We start from the raw sequence: 20,956 nt of genomic DNA, 5'->3' as shown, positions 1-20,956 counted from the left end.
GAAAAGTCTTGTGGAGTTGAAAATGTCGCGGTAGAAGAAGAAGTACGCATACAGGCAGATACTTATTATGCTACAGCCTTGGCAAACTTTAGAAGAGTTCAGAAATTCCGCGTTAGCTCACCAAATCAACCTACACATGCACCAGAAAATGCTCATGTATCAGCATCGATTGGTTTGCCAAAAATGGATCTCCCAACTTTCGCGGGCGATTCCACAGAATGGGTCGCTTTTTATGATGCTTTTACCTCGTTGGTGGACGTTAACGCTTCCTTGTCGGGCGCTAAAAACTTCATTATCTACGTACCTGCTTAAAGGGGGATGCTCTTAGTGTAGTCAGTGGCTTTAAGATAAGCGATGCAAATTATACAGAGGCGTGGGAACTTCTTAAGTCGCGTTATAAATTAATGCGAGTTATGGTCGACGCACATCTCAGGGCAATATCACAGATTCACAAAGCTACAAACGACACCGCCGACTCCATCAAGAGCGTTCTCAACGCGTTTCAACAGCATATACGAGGACTCAAGGCATTAGGGCGTCCTAAAGACTTTTGGGAAGATTGGTTAGTTTACGAAGTTGTAAGCAAACTCGCGTTTGAGACGCGCAACCAATGGGAGTTGTCGCTCATCAGCGATGAGCTTCCTACTTTCGAGCAGCTTACGACATTTCTAGAAGTGAGGTGTCGCTCTTTATCGATGCTCATCACACCAGCAACTCAATCGTCGGCAGCCAATCCAAAAACTGTCTGCAAAGCAACAAAGTTGCTCCACACGCTATCAAAGCCACATCACGCGCGTTGTACGTATTGCAACGCTTCACACAAAATTTACGCTTGCGAAACGTTTCGGAATTTTGACTCATCAGCTAAATCCAAGTTCATCAAAGATACTAAATCATGCACAAACTGCATCCATGTAATAGCATTGTAATAGCTCGTCCACATGTCGCGTATGCCATCAACGTCACCGCACTCTGCTTCATAATGGTCTAGGTTCGCCCGAAGCTAACCGTACCGCCGCAAATACCGCTCTTATCAACACTCATGTACGCGAGTTTCTCAACGCAGAAATAGCTAAGAATACTGTTGCTCCTTGTGTTTCGTCTTGCATGAGTTCTCATCCGCTACCTACTCCGCCGAAAACAGTCCTCTTAGCTTCCGCTCTAGTTAGAGTTCGGGATAGCGCAGATTGTTGGCAAACCGCTCGTCTTTTGTTTGATACCGGATCGCACGCATCCTTTGTTACAGAGTCATGCGTACAACGCTTGAGGTTACCACGCATATCTTCGAACGTAACGGTAATTGGTATCGGTTCAGCTCAAAGTGGTCGCTGCAGGGGCGAAACTGCTTTATCCCTGGCTTTTCATTATTCCAATGAATGTTATGCTATCAACGCTTTAATTTTACCCAAAATTACATCTGAGCTGCCAACACATCCAATTAATATCACTAGTTGGTCACACATTCAAGATATCTTCTTAGCTGATCCTCAATATATGAAGCCTGGCCGCATCGACGTGTTAATTGGGATGGATTGTATGGATGAATTGATCTGCGAGGAGCTTCGCAAGGGTCCACACGGCACACCAATGGCACAGAAAGCGGTCTTTGGATGGACGTTGTTTGGTAGCCTAGAAAGGACACGAGCGAAAAATCTACAGTCGCTGCACATATCGTACAAACATTCTAGAGTCACCCCTGGCCCACCCTAATGGCGATATCTCGAAAAGGCGTCCACCTATAGACCTAGTGTCCACTCCCTCTTAAAATGCTCAGTAACACCTTTCGTTTGATACCCATATCGTACAAACATTCTAGTGTCACCCCTGGCCCACCCTAATGGCGATATCTCGAAAAGGTGTCCACCTATAGACCTAATGCCCACTCCCTCTTAAAATGCTCAGTAACACCTTTCGTTTGATACCCATATCGTACAACCATTCTAGAGTCACACCTGGCCCACCCTAATGGCGATATTTCGAAAAGGCGTCCACCTATAGAACTAAGGATTACTCCCTTTTAAAATACTCATTACCACCTTTCATTTGATACCCATATCGTACAAACACATTCTAGAGTCACCCTGGCCCACCCTAATGGCGATATCTCGAAAAGGCGTCCACCTATATACCTAATGTCCACTCCCTCTTAAAATGCTCAGTAACACCTTTCGTTTGATACCCATATCGTACAAACATTCTAGAGTCACCCCTTGCCCACCCTAATGGCGATATCTCGAAAAGGCGTCCACCTATAGACCTAATGTCCACTCCCTCTTAAAATACTCAGTAACACCTTTCGTTTGATACCCATATCGTACAAACATTCTAGAGTCACCCCTGTCCCACCCTAATGGCGATATCTCGAAAAGGCGTCAACCTATAGACCTAATGCCCACTCCCTCTTAAAATGCTCAGTAACACCTTTCGTTTGATACCCATATTGTACAAACATTCTAGAGTCACACCTGGCCCACCCTAATGGCGATATCTCGAAAAGGCGTCCACCTATAGAACTAAGGATTACTCCCTTTTAAAATACTCATTACCACCTTTCATTTGATACCATATCGTACAAACACATTCTAGAGTCACCCTGGCCCACCCTAATGGCGATATCTCGAAAAGGCGTCCACCTATAGACCTAATGCCCACTCCCTCTTAAAATGCTCAGTAACACCTTTCGTTTGATACCCATACCGTACAAACATTCTAGAGTCACCCTTGGTCCACCTTTATGGCGATATCTCGAAAAGGCGTCCACCTATAGAACTAAGGATTACTCCCTTTTAAAATACTCATTACCAACTTTCATTTGATACCCATATCGTACAAACACATTCTAGAGTCACCCTGGCCCACCCTAATGGCGATATCTCGAAAAGGCGTCCACCTATAGACCTAATGCCCACTCCCTCTTAAAATGCTCAGTAACACCTTTCGTTTGATACCCATATCGTACAAACATTCTAGAGTCACCCTTGGTCCACCTTTATGGCGATATCTCGAAAAGGCGTCCACCTATAGAACTAAGGATTACTCCCTTTTAAAATACTCCTTACCACCTTTCATTTGATACCCATATCGTACAAGCACATTCTAGAGTCACCCCTGGCCCACCCTAATGGCGATATCTCGAAAATGCGCCCACCTATAGACCTAATGCCCACTCCCTCTTAAAATGCTCAGTAACACCTTTCGTTTGATACCCATATCGTACAAACATTCTAGAGTCACCCGTGGCCCACCCTAATGGCGATATCTCGAAAGGGGTCCACCTATAGACCTAATGCCCACTCCCTCTTAAAATGCTCAGTAACACCTTTTGTTTGATGCACATATCGTACAAACACATTCTAGAGTCACCCCTGGCCCACCCTAATGACGATATCTCGAAAAGGCGTCCACCTATAGACCTCATGCCCACTCCCTCTTAAAATGCTCAGTAACACCTTTCGTTTGATACCCATATCGTACAAACATTCTAGAGTCACCCCTGGCCCACCCTAATGGCGATATCTCGAAAAGGCGTCCACCTATAGACCTACTACCCACTCCCTCTTAAAATGCTCAGTAACACCTTTCATTTGATTCCCATATCGTACAAACACATTCTAGAGACACCCCTGGTCCACCTTTATGGCGATATCTCGAAACGGCGTCCACCTATGGAACTAAGGATCATTCCTTTTCAAAATACTCATTAACAGCTTTCATTTGATTCCCATATCGTACAAACATATTCTAGAGTCACCCCTGGTCCACCTTTATGGCGATTTCTCGAAAAGGCATTCACCTATAGAACTAAAGCCCATTCCCTTTTAAAATACTCATTACCACCTTTCATTTGATACCCATATCGTACAAACACATTATAGAATCACCCCTGGTCCACCTTAATGGGGACATCTCGAAAAGGCGTCCACCGATAGACCTAAGGCCCACTCCCTCTTAAAATGCTCAGTAACACCTTTCATTTGATACCCATATCGTACAAACAAATTCTAGAGTCAGCCCTGGTCCACCTTTATGGCGATATCCCTAAATGGCGTTCATCCATAGAACTATGACCTTCTCTCTCTTAAAATACTCTTTAATACCTTTCATTTGATACACATGTTATACAACCACATTCCAGGGTTACCCCAGATTGATTTTCCTTATTTTGTCTCCATAGCTCTCAACTGAGTATGTTATGTTCGGTTACACCCGAACTTAGCCTTCCTTACTTGTTATACATTACACCTGCTCACAGACTGGTTTTCACATCAGTTCATATTATATGTATTTCGCATTTGAAAGCTACTGGTAAAAAATATTTAAACTAATAATAACTTTATCTTTCAAGGAAGAACCAAGCAAATAGGATACCCACGATGACACGCTCAAGGGAAGCCGAGATGATGAATTTGCAATTCGCTGTTTATTAGTTTAATTGAATTTCTAATGCTCTTTGTAAACTAAGATACGATTAATTTTGAACTTATCATATTTCATCCATAGTTGAAGGGTGGCGGTATGTTGAGTTCATAATTGCATATCTATAATGTTATAATTTAGTTTCTACAGAGGTTAATGCGCAAGCACGAAATCATATGTTTGACATTTGCTTATATCTTTGTTCGTTATTATACTTTTTGCTTACTTACTATTTTTCCGTGCAACTACCGCCACAAATATTCTTTGCTCCAACTAAATAAATATTAAGTAGTCCCATTAAATGTACATCAAGTGTGTCAAGCATTATTTATTCTTTGGAATTTGGTAAGCCGCTACCCGCATACAGTCCACTGCGTAAAGCAAACCGCCTCAACAGTGAGTAAAAAATATTCAAGTTGGCGAGCCCCCTCCCAGTGAGTAGCACTTAACTTCTCTCGCTCTCAGATTATTTCCGTGATAGAATTAGTTGAGTGGTGGGTTTCTGGGCAGCGAATAAATGTTGATGAGTGTGGCTGATGATGCTGTGCTCTAACTATGCTGCTAGCTGCGTGGGTGGATGCGCCACTAAATGTTTAGCAACAAGTTGGCGACGATCGATATTACGTGGCAAAAAAAAATGTTGCTAATGCAGCTGATGCAAACTGTTGCCAAACTTTGTTGTGTTGTGAGTATAAAAGTGTTTTATGTTACCTGTTGTTGTTGTTGTTGTAGCAATGTTTCGCCCCACCTAATAGCTGCGACCGACCACAAATTGTCATCAATATCCTCTAACGGTAGTCCAAGGAAACTTGCCGTTTCGACAGGGGAGGACCATAATGAAAGGGGTGTTAGAGGCGTTGGTTCCACATTACAATTAAAGAGATGGTTGGTGTCATGTGGGGACACATTGCAAGCGGGGCATAGATTTGTATATCGGGGTTGATTCTATATGTAAGAGTTTAACTTTTTACAGTATCCAGAACGAATTAGAGCCAGAGCGTTTCCCTGGGGAGTATGGGTTCCTCTTCCGCAAGTTTTGGGTACTGTTCCCCGAGTACTGGATTCACCGGGAAATTCCCGGCATAAAGTTCTGACGCCTGTTTGTGGAGTTCACCAAGGACCTGCTAGTGTTTCTTTGCTTCATACGGCTGAGTTCTCAGGTGCCGTATTTCCTCAAAATGCTTACGGGGATGACTCCTTAAGTCCCTAGGCGGTGCTGGCTCATCAATCAGATGTCTATTGGGATGCCCAGGTTTCTGGGTATTCAACAGGAACTGTTTGGTTATCATCTCATTTCTCTCCTTGATGGGGAGTATTCTCGCCTCATTATGTAGATGGTGTTCTGGGCACATAAGAAGACAGCCCGTGGCGGTTCTGAGCGCAGTATTTTGGCAGGCCTGTAGTTTCTTCCAGTGGGTAGTTATTAGGCTTGGTGACCATATAGGGGACGCGTAACACGCAAACGGCTGGCCAATTGCTTCGTATGTGGTAATGAGCGTTCCTTTGTCTTTTCCCCAAGTACTGCCAGCAAGGGATTTGAGGATTTTATTACAGCTCTGGATTTCGGAACAATTGCGGCTGCGTGTTCACCAAAATGTAGATCCTGATCAAACGTCACATCCAAGATTTTGGGGTGTAGGACAGTCGGTAGCGTAGTGCCATCGACGTGGATGTTCAAACTGGTCGACATTTGGGACGTCCAAGTTGTAAATAGGGTCGCGGATGATTTGGTCTGTGATAATGCCAGGTTTCGCGAGGCGAAAAAACTGGAGAGATCAGGGAGGTAGCCGTTTATTCTGTTGCAAAGCTCATCGATCTTTGGGTCCGGGCCTGTAGCTATTATTGTGCAGTCATCGGCGTAAGAAACGATAGTAACTCTTTCTGGTGGCGAAGGTAGTTTTGATATGTAAAAATTAAACAAAAGTTGGGAAAGGACACCACCCTGAAGCACCCCTTGTTTAATTATTCTTGGCTTTGATATTTCGTTTCTGAATTGCACCGATGCCTGCCGACCACCCAGATAATTTGCGGTCCACCTTTTAAGACATGACGAAAGGGTATACCCTTCCAAGTCTTGCAGTAACGTGCGATGGTTGACCGTATCAAAAGCTTTTGATAGGTCTAGCGCTACGAGTACTGTTCTATGGTGAGGCTTCTGATTTAGACCACAATTTATCTGAGTGCTAATGGCATTTAGCGCGTTGGTGGTGCTATGGAGTTTTCTAAAGCCATGCTGATGACAGGATAGCTGCAAATGTGGGGGAGCAAAATGGCTTCAAGCGTCTTGGCGACTGGCGATAGGAGGGATATCGGGCGATATGACTCTCCTATGTTAGCTGGTTTCCCAGGCTTTAGTAGCGGGACCACCTTGGCCATTTTTCATTATTCGGGTATGACAAAGGTGGAAAGAGACAGGTTGAAGACATGTGCTAAATATTTGAAACCCTCTTTCCCTAGGCTTTTAAGCATGGGCCTACTGCTTTGGATGGTTTAGCATGACCGATGGCATCCTCAACCTCTTTGGCGGTGATGGTAATTGGTGACGCGCTGAACTTATGTTTACGTGCGCGTCTGTTGGCCCTCCGTCTAATTTTGTCGACTGTAGAATGCATTATGTATTGTTGGCAGAAAGCGCTAGCGCATTTTTTCGCATCCGACAGCACTTTGTCGCTAAAGGCGATGGAAACTTTGTCATTGTGCCTAGACGGATTCGATAGGGACTTTAGAGTGGACTAAAGTTTACCTACACCGGCAGAGAGTTTACAACCGTTTAGGTGCTCCTCCCATTTCGCCCGCTTGTATTCATCCACAAGCAATCTGATGCGTTGGTTTATGTCCCTTATTTGGGAGTCGCCGGGATCGAGCTGTCTTATAAGGTCACGCTCGCCCGCTAAACTTGCGGCCTCTGCCGGGAAGTGGGCCCGAATTTCCGGAATTCTATCGGCGGGAATGAAACGAGCCGAGGCGGATTCAATGACCTTGCGGAAAGCACGCTCCCCTTGGCGGGCGTCAGTTGGGATAGGGAGGGCAGCAAAACGGTTGTCTGTATAGGATTTGTATTCGTCCCACTTTCCTTTTTTAAAGTTAATGAAAGTGCGTTTTTCTGCGACGATGAAGTCGGCGGGACGATCGAACGAAGTAAGTATAGGCAGGTGGTCGGATGCCAATGTTACCATCGGCTGCCAATTGACGCAGTTTACGAGTACTGCGCTCACGATTGAAATATCCGGCGAACTGTGACAGCTTCCTACCATACGTTTGGGGGCGTCTCCGTTTATAGTGCAGAACGTCGTGTCTTCTATTTGATTCGCTAACATCTCACCCCTACTTTCCACCCGCAAGCTTGAATGCCATAGATCGTGATGGGCATTGAAATCGCCTAAGATAATGCGATTGTTTCCAGTGAGTATGCCGCTGATATCAGGGCGGTATCCACTGGGGCAACAGGTGACAGGAGGGATGTAGATGTTGATGATTTCTAGATTTGCATCGCCCGACCGGACAGATAATCCTTGACGTTCTAAGACACTGTCCCTGCGGTCGATATCGTGATCAAATATATGATATTGCACAGTGTGGTGTATGATAAACGCGAGGCCGCCTCCATTTCCGCTCTCGCGATCTTTTCTGTGGACATTATACCCAGAACAGGTCTGCAATGCAGATCTTGCTGTGAGTTTAGTCTCTTGAATCGCAGCAATGCGGATGTTGAGCCGCTTCATGAAGTCGACTATCTCCGTGATCTTCCCAGTTAATCCATTACAGTTTAACTGCAGAATTCTGAAGTGCATAGGGAGAGACGTCGACACTCTGGGAGTAAGTGACGGGTGACTACGCCTGGTTTGTAGAAGGCCAGAACGCGATTGCTGTTGAGGCCCTGGGACTAGACGTCCTTGGGTAGGCATTGGGGTACCCGGTGTATTTGGGTATGCGGCCTGGCAGCATGGCGCAATGAAACCCGTCGGGGGGTTGCCGTCGCGGAGACCAGAACATCTAGGAAAGTGGCACCGTCCATGGCAGGAGCTGCATTGGGCGGATGCCGCAAACGTATATATTCTGTGCTGGCAAACGGTGCAAAGGGAGGTAGGGACTAAGAGTTTGTTTCCCTGACCTATACAATTGCTGCCGGAAAAGAGGGGAGAAGAAGACGGGGGCAGGGGCTGATGCTTGGCATTGCTCCAGACTCTACTACGGAGATGGTAGGTATGAGTGGGAGCAGCCGTGTGAGTTCGTGGCGCCGTGGGGCGCGAGCAACAGCGGGTACTTGTTGTGGCTTGCTGAGCAGGGGGGCTGCTGGAAGGTAGCGGGGGGCGCTAAGGCGCAGACTACGGGACGTCCTAGGACGTGAACAGCAAGGAGCCAGAAAAGATCTATAGAAGTTACGTGGACGTCTGGTTTTGGGGTCTAGCCCAGAACAACCTGTCCGAAGCAACCATCCCTTACACGAGACACACTGACAAGAGTATGACCGTCCTAAAAAGATTCTTTTCCGGTAGGTACAGCAAAATCATTTTTCAGGACCGGGGTCAGGAGACGGACCCGGATTGGGTTCGATACCTTCACGGAGCAAGAGAATATGGACCAGTCCCGCAGCAAGGAGCTGCTGGGGGTATGACAATTTGTGGGAGGGATACAACAAGTTAAATGGGGTTACACTGAAATGGCAGTCCTTGGTCGGGAAAAATCCCGAGTCGCTCCGGTACATAGAACCGACGGCCTTGGGAAGCGTTTTTTATATTACCTCCTGTTGTTTTGTGAAAAAAATGTACGGTCTTGCGTGGTTTCCGTTGTATGTTCTGGGCTCGAATGTAGCTTTGTATGAAGTTTTCTGGCTGTGTTATGTGTACGTGTTTGTGTGCGTTGGTGTTGGTCGATTCTGGCGCGAATCCGTGTGGACGCTTATGGCCAATATATCCCTCTTGGTTAGTGTTGTTGGCCAAGCAGAATTAATCCTTCCGTTTTTAGTTGATGTATGACTGTGTGTTGTTGCTGTTGATTGTTGTTTTTCATGTTTCCTTCTGTTTCCGCCAAATATGTTTGCGTGATTCCAAGGAGCGTTGACATATTGACGACGCCGTCGTCATTTTGACGATTTTCAACTAGAATGACGCTTGGACGATTTTGTAATGAAAAATGACGATTTAAGCCTGCCTTCTATGTAGGATTTATTTTAAATATTCAAACACCAGGAAATTACATATAATTAAAATTGAGATACAAGCTTTATTGAACATTGTATACCTTATACTAAAAATACGCTAGCATTTGCTGCAGACGGAGCCAATAACATGACCGGCCCGAAGAATTCGGTCGCCCGAATTTTTGGAAAAGAAATTCCTAACTTAAATACTTTTAAATGTACTTTGTCGCTTTGATCTTCGTATGCCTGCTTAAAGCTACCCAGCAGTATAGAAACATTGATCCGCAATGTGTATAGTTACGTTTCCAACAGTTCTCAGATAAGTACCTACTCAATTGAAAAATATAATTGCGCTATTGGAATTGCAGCGAAAAAAGATGCTACATCCAAGTCAAACTCGTTAGCTATCCTTAGAGGCAGTAGTTTACAGAGTATTAGAACTTTATGAGTCAATAAAAATATTTATATATATATCGGTTGACTCTAGAATGCGTTTGTACAATATGGGTGTCAAACGAAAAGTGTAATAAGTGTTTTAAAAGGGAGTGTGCCTTTGTTCTATGGGTGGACGCCTTTTCGGGATATCGCCATAAACGTGGAGCAGGGGTGACTCTAGAATGCGTTTGTACAATATGAGTATCAAATGAAAGGTGCTAATGAGTATTTTAAAAGGGTGTGGGCCTTAGTTCTATAGGTGGACGCATTTTCGAGATATCGCCATAAAGGTGGACCAGGGGTGACACTAGAATTTGTTTGTACGATATGGGTATCAAATGAAAGGTGTTAATGAGTATTTTAAAAGGGCGTGGGTCTTAGTTCTATAGGTGGACGCCTTTTCGAGATATCTCCATAAAGGTAGACCAGGGGTGACTCTAGAATTTGTTTGTACGATATGGGTATCAAATGAATGGTGTTAATGAGTATTTTAAAAGGGAGTGGGCCTTAGTTCTATAGGTGGATGCCCTTTCGAGATATCGCCATAAAGGTGGGCCAGGGGTGACTCTAGAATTTTTGTGTACGATATGGGTATCAAATGAAAGGTGTTAATGAGTATTTTAAAAGGGTGTGGGCCTCAGTTCTATAGTTGGACGCCTTTTCGAGATATCGCCATAAAGGTGGACATGGGGTGACTCTAGAATTTGTTTGTACGATATGGGTATCAAATGAAAGGTGTTAATGAGTATTTTAAAAGGGCGTGGGCCTTAGTTCTATAGGTGGACGTCTTTTCGAGATATCGACATAAAGGTGTACCAGGGGTGACTCTAGAATTTGTTTATACTATATGGGTATCAAACGAAAGGTGTTGATGAGTATTTTAAAAGGGAGTGGGCCTTAGTACTATAGGTGGATGCCTTTTCGAGATATCGCCATAAAGGTGGGCCAGGGGTGACTCTAGAATTTTTTTGTACGATATGGGTATCAAATGAAAGGTGTTAATAAGTATTTTAAAAAGGCGTGGGCCTTAGTTCTATAGGTGGACGCCTTTTCGAGATATCGACATGAAGGTGGACCAGTGGTGACTCTAGAATGTGTTTGTACGATATGGGTATCAAATTAAAGGTATTAGTGAGGGTTTAAAAAGGGAGTGGCCCTTAGTTGTATATGTGAAGGCGTTTTCGAAATATCTACCAAAATGTGGACCAGGGTGATCCAGAACATCATCTGTCGGGTACCGCTAATTTATTTATATATGTAATACCACGTACAGTATTCCTTCCAAGATTCAAAGGGCTTTTGATTTCGCCCTGCAAAACTTTTTCATTTTCTTCTATTTAATATGGTAGGTGTCACACCCATTTTACCAAGTTTTTTTCTAAAGTTATATTTTGTGTCAATAGACCAATACAATTACCATGTTTCATTCCTTTTTTCATTTTTCGTAATTTTCGATATCGAAAAAGTGGGCGTGGTCATAGTCGGATTTCGGCCATTTTTTACACCAATACAAAGTGAGTTCAGGTAAGTACGTGAACTGAGTTTAGTAAAGATATATCGATTTTTGCTCAAGTTATCGTGTTAACGGCCGAGCGGAAGGACAGAGGGTCGACTGTGTATAAAAACTGGGCGTGGCTTCAACCGATTTCACCCTTTTTCACAGAAAACAGTTATCGTCCTAGGAGCTAAGCTTCTACCAAATTTCACAAGGATTGGTTAATTTTTGTTCGACTTATGGCATTAAAAGCATCCTAGACAAATTAAATGAAAAAGGGCGGAGCCACGCCCATTTTGAAATTTTCTTTTATTTTTGTATTTTGTTGCACCATATCATTACTTGAGTTGAATGTTGGCATAATTTACTTATATGCTGTAAAGATATTAATTTTTCTTTTAAAATTTGAATTTAAAAAAAAAAAAAATTTTAAAAAGTGGGCGTGGTCGTTCTCCGATTTTGCTAAATTTTATTAAGCAGAAATAAAGTAATAATGGTAACGTTCCTGCCAAATTTCATCATGATATCTTCAACGACTGCCAAATTACAGCTTGCAAAACTTCTAAATTACCTTCATTTAAAAGTGGGCGGTGCCACGCCCATTGTCCAAAATTTTACTAGTTTTCTATTTTGCGCCATAAGCTCAACTCGCCTACCAAGTTTCATCGCTTAACGCGTATTTGGTAATGAATTATCGAACTTTTTCGATTTTTCGAAATTTTCGATATCGAAAAAGTGGGCGTGGTTATTGTCCGATATCATTCATTTTAAATAGCGGTCTGAGATGAGTGCCCAGGAACCTACGTACCAAATTTCATGAAGATATCTCAAAATTTACTCAAGTTATCGTGTTAACGGGCAGACGGACGGACGGACGGACATGGCTCAATCGAATTTTTTTTCGATACTGATGATTTTGATATATGGAAGTTTATATCTATCTCGATTCCTTTATACCTGTACAACCAACCGTTATGCAATCAAAGTTAATATACTCTGTGAGCCCTGCTCAACTGTGTATAATAAAAAACTTTATTTAAGTATATTGTATAATTTTGTAAAGCCGGAATGTATTACATTAGACAACATAAAAATTATAGATTATAAAAACATTTCAAATATATTGCAAAGTGATCAGATTTATATAGGAGTTTAATCGATGGATAAGCATATCGCCTCTAACATTTCCGAGCACGAAGAAGCCAAATTTAGACAAGATTGTATTATTTTTTATATTGAACTGTGTGATCAAATTACAAAGCGTTTTGATTTTAACAATGTTGTTCTACAAAACTGGCGGCCACCGTGGTGTGATGGTAGCCCTACCACACCGTATGCCCTGGGTTCACACCCCAGGCAAAGCAACATCAAAATTTTAGAAATAAGGTTTTTCAATTAGAAGAAAATTTTTCCAAGCGGTGTCGCCCCTCGGCAGTGTTTGGGAAGCGCTCCGGGTGTATTTCTTCCATGAAAAGCTCTCAGTGAAAACTCATTTGCATTGCAGATGCCGTTCGGAGTCGGCATAAAACATGTAGGTCCCGTCCGGCCGATTTGTAGGGAAAATCAATAGGAGCACGACGCAAATTGGAAGAGAAGCTCGGCCTTAGATCTCTTCGGAGGTTATCGCGCCTTACATTTATTTTTTTTTTTATGTTCTACAAAACTTAGGTTTCATGGATCACAAAGAAGTTACTGGAAAAAAAATTGATTCTTTGCATATGGTCTTGCAAAATTTTTAGCACAGAATCGATCGGAAAATTATGCAGGATATTGATAGCGAGTATAGGGAACTAAAGTTTTTAGAATTTAAGACATATTTTGAGGCCATTTCTAAGGTTCCTCCAGAAGTTTTTTGGAAAACTATTTCTACTATCAAAATGCTGACTCTACATACGCTTTTAATAATTTATGTGCATTCGTTGCAGATCTAATGTGCTTGCCACACTATTCAGCGAATGTAGAGCGAATTTTTTCTAAAATAAATTAAAACAAAACAACAATCCGAAACCGTCTGGAAACCGATACATTAAAAGGAATATTGCTAGCCCAAGATTATTTAAAATTGAATAACTTTGCCTGTCATAATAATAAACCGCAAATAAATATGCTAAAAAAATGAACGCGAAAATGTATAACTAAGAAACTAAAATGATATAGGAGTTTATGCGAGGTTCGTTTCGAGCTCAAAGAAAACAAAAGCAAAATAATTGTTAAAATGACTGAAAACAAGTACCTTTTGTATGTAATACAAAATTTATCTTTCAAGACGTTTTTGTTATTTATAAAATAAAACGAAATGAATTAAAACCGATTTTATATGTTTTGGTGTGGCAACAAAAAATAACAATCAAAGACAATTTTCAGAAAAGCGCTTTTAAAGTTAATATTGTTGAATGAAATCCGGCGATCTCATTTTGGTTTCCGGCGAATACAATCGTACGTCCCCTGGTAATAACTTCGTCCTAACTCAACTTTGCTTGTTATTGGTTGTTGCCATAGATATGACGACTTTTCACGATTTTTTCGGCGGCGTCTGACGACTTGGAAAAAAAATATGGCAACGCTGATTCCAAGATATGTCGCGGCCTTCGGCTGCCTCCGTGAAAGGTACGAAGATACATTTTAAGTATTTTTAAATATTTTATTTAACAATATTTTTCTTTGTCGTGAATTTTTAATTAATTCGCAAAGATCATTTTTTTCTCTTTTACTAAAATCATAACTTAACACAGAACGCGTTTGAATAATTATTCAGCCCTGTTCTGAATTCCGATTCCGATAAATTTTTTCGGAATCGAAATCGATTGGTGTTCTCAATTTCGATTCCGGCCAAAAATTATCGGTTTGAAAAGTATTGCCTCTGAGCAGTCGGAATGAAAATTAATTGACAGAACAGCAGTCACCTCCCTAGGAGCACCAGGTTCTAAAGCAACCGATTCAGAAACAGGCGCTGTGATAAGAGCTGCGAGTGCGGTTTTGTTACAGCAGTCCAATCATTACCAGAACTGAGTTGAATAGCAGCAGTTGCCTTCACAGCAAGAACGATGGTAGACATTCTTGCAAAAGCCACCACAAGGCACAATAAGGGTATCCGAACGCGAAAAATGCTTGTCACACTTGGCAAAATATTTATCCATTACACCAGATATCGTAAAAGGAAAAATAAATAAATAAAAACTTGACGAAAAGAATAAAACAGAGAGCGAGATACAACACGTCTGTTCGGCACGAAAGTAACAATTAGATTGATGACGCTTCACTACTATGACCTTATGGTCTCCGCTGCCCCGAGACACTAAGCCTCATAGCAGTTGCAGACGCTATGTTCTTTGCCACCAGGTCTACAGGTGGAGTGTGCAGAATGGCATACAGAAATGGCGTACAGTCCCGTAATTCTAAGCTTTGGAAACCTGGATAACCCCCCCCCCCCCCCCCCCCCCCTAATTTATTCAGGTAGATTATTTGTTGTGTGGCTGTCCACCAAACAAGGGCTCCATAGTATAGGATAGGCTTTACAATCGTTGTAAATACTTCACGTACACCCAGCATTCTTTTACATGCCTAAAGTGCCGTCGAGGCCTTCTTCACTCTCTCCTCCAAGGTGAGATTCCACGACAACTTACTGTCTAGAATTATTCGCAGATATTTTGTACAAGGTTTCTCCAATTTGGGACATTGTTCCTCTTAGTTAACAAGACTATATCCATCTTATCCCCGTAAGAGGTCAATCCGACATTAGATGCCCAGTAATATATGTCCAGAGCCCCCGATCCATCAAAAAGCTAATTGTTGGAAGGCAATTTCCACTTATTACAATTACAACGTCATCTACGTAAGCCATAAGTGTTATGTAACTGCCTGGTACGGGAGAGGAGGAGTGGCATGGTAGTAGCCCGGCTGAGGCTCGTCAGCTTTGATGCGCTGTTCTTGTCATTTCACCTTTCCCAACATTTGCATAGCAAAATTTAGGTTCATACCTGGGGAAAGAATTTAAACCAAGTAAGAAAATAAATATAGTAAAGCGGGAGAAAACCTGTCCGAGTCAGGTGGAGCCGTCCCACCTCTCCTGTTAACAAGATGTGGCCAGCCTTCAAACACTACTATGGTTCCGCTTCCCGAGTAGAGTTCCCTTTAACCTGACTAATATCCGTCTCTAAGTCTTCACGTCCCTTCTATTACTTACTCAATTACTCCAACTTACCATCAGTTACCACAAGGGCAACACCTGCACCAACAACTTGAAGCTTTTAGCCAGACATGATTTACCTATGTCTTACCAAAAATCAAAATTTCAGCCCATGCATGCGAACTAAATACTAATTATGCAAAACTTTTGTTTTCAAGTTACAATTTATTGATATCAACTATTTCCTTAAAAATATATTGAAAACCTATATACCTATCTCGAAAACTTATTCTTTCTATGCAGTATTATTAAATGAATTAAATTCAATTATTATTTCTACCTGTTAATACTTATTCTAATTATATTTGATGGTGAATTAGGACAAAACGAAGTACCTGCTGTCATCGAGCTAAGAGTCAGCGCATACGCGCCTTGGCAACCACGCTACGGTTGGCCGCCATAATTTCGAAATAGTAAAAGACTTCATTTATTTGCGAACAAGCATCAACACTAGCAACAACATCAGCACTGAAATCCAGCGAAGAATCAATCTTGCAAATAAATGCTACTTTGGACTAGGAAGGCAATTGAAAAGTAAAGTCCTCTCTCGGCGAACGAAAATCATACTCTACAAGTCACTTATCGTACCCGTTCTGCTATATGGGGCAGAAGTATGGACCACGACAACAGCAGATGAAGCGGCTTTGGGAGTGTTCGAGAGAAAAGTTCTTCGAAAGATTTATGGACCTTTACGCGTTGGCGATGGCGAGTACCGAAGAAGATTTAATGATGAACTGTACTTTATATTCTAATTCTTAGATACGGCCTAATATAATAAATATAAATTTAAGTATTGGTGAGTAAAAAAAAATATTCAAGTTGGCGAGCCCCCTCCCAGTGAGTCGCGCTTAACTTCTCTCGCTCTCAGATTCTTTCGGTGATAGTATTAGTGGTGTGGTGAGTTTCTGTGCAGTGAATAAATGTTGATGAGTGTGGCTGATGGTTCTGTGCTCTAATTATGCTGATAGCTGCGTGGGTGGTTGCGCCACTAAATGTTTAGCAACAAGTTGGCGACGATCGATATTACGTGGCAAAAAAAAATTTTGCTAATAAAGCTGATGCAAACTGTTGCCAAACTTTGTTGTGTTGTGAGTGTAAAAGTTTTTTATGTTACCTCTTGTTGTTTTGTGAAAAAAATGTACGGGTTTGCGTGGTTTCGGTTGTATGTTCAGGGCTCGAATGTAGCTTTGTATGAAGTTTTCTGGCTGTGTTATGTGTGCGTGTTTGTGTGTGTTGGTGTTGGTCGATTCTGGCGCGAATCAGTGTGGACGCTTATGGCCAATATATCCCTTGTGGTTAGTGTTGTTGGCCAAGCAGAATCAATCCTTCCGTTTTTAGTTGATGTGTGACTGTGTGTTGTTGCTGTTAGTTGTTGTTTTTCGTGTTTCCTTCTTTTTCCGCCAAATATGTTTGCGTGATTCCAAGATGTGTCGCGGCCTTCGGCTGCCTTCGTGATCTGAAAAGTACGCAGATACATTTTAAGTGTTTTTAGATATTTTATTTAACAATATTTTTCTTTGTCGTGAATTTTTAGTTAATTCACAAAGATCTTTTTTTCTCTTTTTCTAAAATCATAACTTAACAAAGAACGCGTTTGAATAATTATTCAGCCCTGTTCTGAATTCCGATTCCCATAAATTTTTCGGAATCGAAATCGATTGGTGTTCTCAATTTCGATTCCGACCAAAAATTATCGGTTTGAAAAGTATTGCCTCTGAGCAGTCGGAATGAAAATTAATTGGCAGATTAAACACAAATGTTGCTATATTTGCCTTTTTTTTTAATTCTACATTTTATTTGGAAGAGTTATGTGATTTTTTTGTTTAAATTAGAGTTAAATTGGCATAATAAATCTTTCTTTAAAAATTTCTATCAAGAAATCTATTAGGCAAACAAATCGATGCTGATCGAAATGAAGTCGACCAGTTCTGAATTCCGATCAAACGCATGCGCAGTATTAACCGAAAAACTCATTATTGCCATGTGTAGAGAAAAAATATTCGAGTGCCATATTCGAATAACATTAAATCTAAGCACTTTTATTTTTGGCCCTATGTTTGTTATTCTATTGGCATTATAGGAGGAATTATAATAATGATGAATTTGTCACTATAAAAAGTACGACTAATGGCAACCCTTATCTACTTCGACCAGCTGATGTCTATTGCATTGTGTATCATACGAGGTGTGATAAAAATAAAAATCTTACAAATATTTGGTAAAAAAAGAGATTTCGTAATGTAAATATTCATTTGGCAATTTTACTTTGCTTTAATTTATTCCAAATATGTATATATATATGTACTAGCTGATCCGTCGAACTTCATCCCGCCTAACAGTCGATTCTTAAATTTTTTTTAATACCTTATCTGGTATTCGGGACACTGGGTCAGCTAATAAGAAAAAAAAAAGAAAAGAGAACGTTAATAAGTCAAGAAATATATTATGTGAACAATTTAAATTCCTTTAATAGTCACACTAAAGTTACAATTTCAGATTTCCTATTATGATATGTATTTATTGTTGCGGGGGGAATGTGGCACCCGTGTCGTAGGGCGCGATCGCACGCAAATAAAGAAATAAAAAAGGAGAAGAATTAATACCGAGTAACTAACAATATTTATTCAGTTCATCAACAATATAAATTTTTTGCTGTCTATTATAAATAGAGGAATTATTTTACACACCAAGTGGAGATTCACTATTATAAAAAATGTTTAATGACACATTCGTGCCGGAATAAATGGTAATGCAAACAACCAGATATATTGCAAAATTGTTGCAATTGCAAATTGTGAAAATATACAAAAATGGCACTTGGCAATTCAAGGTTTAAAATAGTTATTTGCACTAGATTGTGAAAATATAAAAGGTTTGCACTTGGCAATTCAAAGTTTCAATAGTTATTTGCACTGGATTGTGAAAATATAAAAAATTTGCACTTGGCAAATCAAAGTTTAAATAGTTATTCGCACAAAACAAATGAGAATAATTATTTGCAAATCTTAATTAACTGACACTCGCACTATATAAAATGATTGGTTTTTATCTTACTCACCTGGGGCTCGCTGCTGACTCTTAGACGTTCCAAATAGAAAAAGAAAGTTTAAAAAACGAAAAAGGTCGACACCACCTGCCGATAGCTAACTTTCGTCGAGTTTTTCCCCTTTGAAGTTAGCGCTCGGCAGGGGTGGGTCGTTACCGGTAAATAATAAAATTGCCAAGAATGTGCATTAGGGTGGTAGCGAATATTTAGGCTGGTGGCCTAAACACGCCGGCCCCCTTGCGGCGAGCAACTCGAAAGAGCAAAAAAAAAACGGATGAGTACGCCAGCAACCGTCCCAAGGCGTGATAACTTAAATAAATGAAATAAATTAAAATAAATTAAAATTCCAATGTGGTCTCCTGTGAACTCCCGGTCACCATTAATGCAGCCTCTGTGAATAAAAAAGGGAAAGGTTAGTATGCATGTACGTGGGGTTGCTTGGTTTTGATGCACCTGGTTAATTGGATGTAATTTGTATTATGTATTATATAAAGACTGGATGTCGCTGTAGACGCGTAAGAACGCTGCCAGACCGTTATGGCTGGAACGCTCCTGAAACGACCAGTCCGAAGATCGTCGGCTGCGTGAGGAGCCCATTGACCGTTGCTGGGGCTGTGCCACTAACCATAATGGTGGCGTACACGTCGGCCCCGAGTGTTAAGAGAACCGGCGCAGATCGATAGAACGTCGGGTCTGCGAGTCTCATAAACCGGAAGGGTGCGGCGACCGAGGAGTCAATCGTCGCGGTTGGGTTGAGACGCGTATGCCGTGCTACCACCGTTGCCTGAGTCGTGACTCGATTCGTTACCCCGTATTTCCCGCGCAACACTAGTGTGCACTTCGTAGTTCTGGCCGTATTAAGCCGTTCGAGTTGGAGGTCGTTGGCCAGGTGCGCGTCTATCACGGACGTCGGCGCGCAGGGATCAATGAGTGCGCGCACCAGATGGAGGCGCCCCCCTGCCTCTATTCGTATGATCGCTGTAGGACAATAGCAATAAATGCTCGGGTGATCGTCATCGCGTCGTGGGTTTCCCGTAAGCGCCCTGTCCTGAAGCCGGCGGGGTGCGCCTGATGTGGAACGATAGTGGTGGTGGTACCCTTCTTGCATGGTTGATACGGGGCCGCTCTGCCAGTAGAGAGTCGGGTCGAGCGGAACGGACGCGGCTCCGCGCCGCCCCGGCGCCCACTGGCATTGCGGTGCGATGGGCGGAAAGGACGCGTCTCCGCGCCATCCCCGTGTTCCATGTGTCGCTGATTATTTTTCTGCTTCTCATGCTGAAGCAGCGGTCGGAAGGATCGTGCTTCTCCACTGGCCGTTGGGGCGATGGCTAAGGCGGCTGCACTTCTCGTGAACTCTTCCATCTCCTTCTCCTCCTCTTCTACCTGTTGGGCCCATGATCGTGTGTCCTCGGTGATGTTGATCGATGGCACCTCGTCGCTTTCGTCGTTGTCGCGCTCTTCGCATGGGATTGGGCGTGGCCGTGCTTGCTCGTCCTCCATGTGAAGCGTGGTGTGGTGTGGTTCACGGCAGCGGTGGCAACGGACGTTGCTAGGGCATATCTCTAACCGATGGAACGGCGATAGGCAATTGGGGCAGTGCCGGTGTATAAGGACGGCCCGGAGGCGTTCTTCTGCCTACATTCCCCTGTACAGCGGGCATAGTCGTATGCCGTGGTTCTTCTGGCACAACCGGCAGGAGACGGTGAAGGAGTCAATCCGTTGCTCCGTCTTGTTGCGTTTGACCGAGAAACCCGTCATTCTGGAACGGGAACTTGTTATTATTTGGTTTGCATTTTAAGGGGGGTTGGGTGGCGTAGGGGCGGAGAGTAGACGCTTAATTGGTCGAGCTTGTGGTTGGCGTACTCGTGTTAAGGGTTTATGTGGGATGAATAATCTGATTAAGTTATTCTGTCGATGTAATGATGTATTTGTAGTGGTTGAAACCACTGTTATATTAAATATAATTTTATGGAGATACGCTTAAAAGTATCTTTCGTTTTGAAAATAGTTTTGACTTAGGGCAAACTATATTTTTTGGTGGTTGCCTAAGGCAGGCGATACGCGATAATAGACGGTATCTCACGGTAAACCCGTGTGTTGTCACGGCTCCTTGTAATTGCCCTACAAAAATTTGGTCACAAAACTTACCCATGCCCATGCAAATGTGACTATGAGCATAACCTATGAATGACTGTAAAATGACTAGTCAAATGACGTCGTGCATATAAAATGTGCGAC

The 20,956-nt window shown here is 42.3% G+C and overlaps 1 pseudogene; it reads left to right on the top strand.

Annotated features, from left to right (window-relative positions):
• Positions 1-413: 413 nt before the first annotated feature.
• Positions 414-20,956, top strand: part of LOC137245958 (GPI transamidase component PIG-T-like) — a 39,070-nt pseudogene continuing 18,527 nt past the window's right edge.

Source organism: Eurosta solidaginis, chromosome 3 (assembly GCF_040869045.1).
Source record: "Eurosta solidaginis isolate ZX-2024a chromosome 3, ASM4086904v1, whole genome shotgun sequence".
In the NCBI taxonomy this organism is placed as follows: Eukaryota; Metazoa; Arthropoda; class Insecta; order Diptera; family Tephritidae; genus Eurosta; species Eurosta solidaginis.
This window is presented reverse-complemented; position numbering and strand designations above follow the sequence as displayed.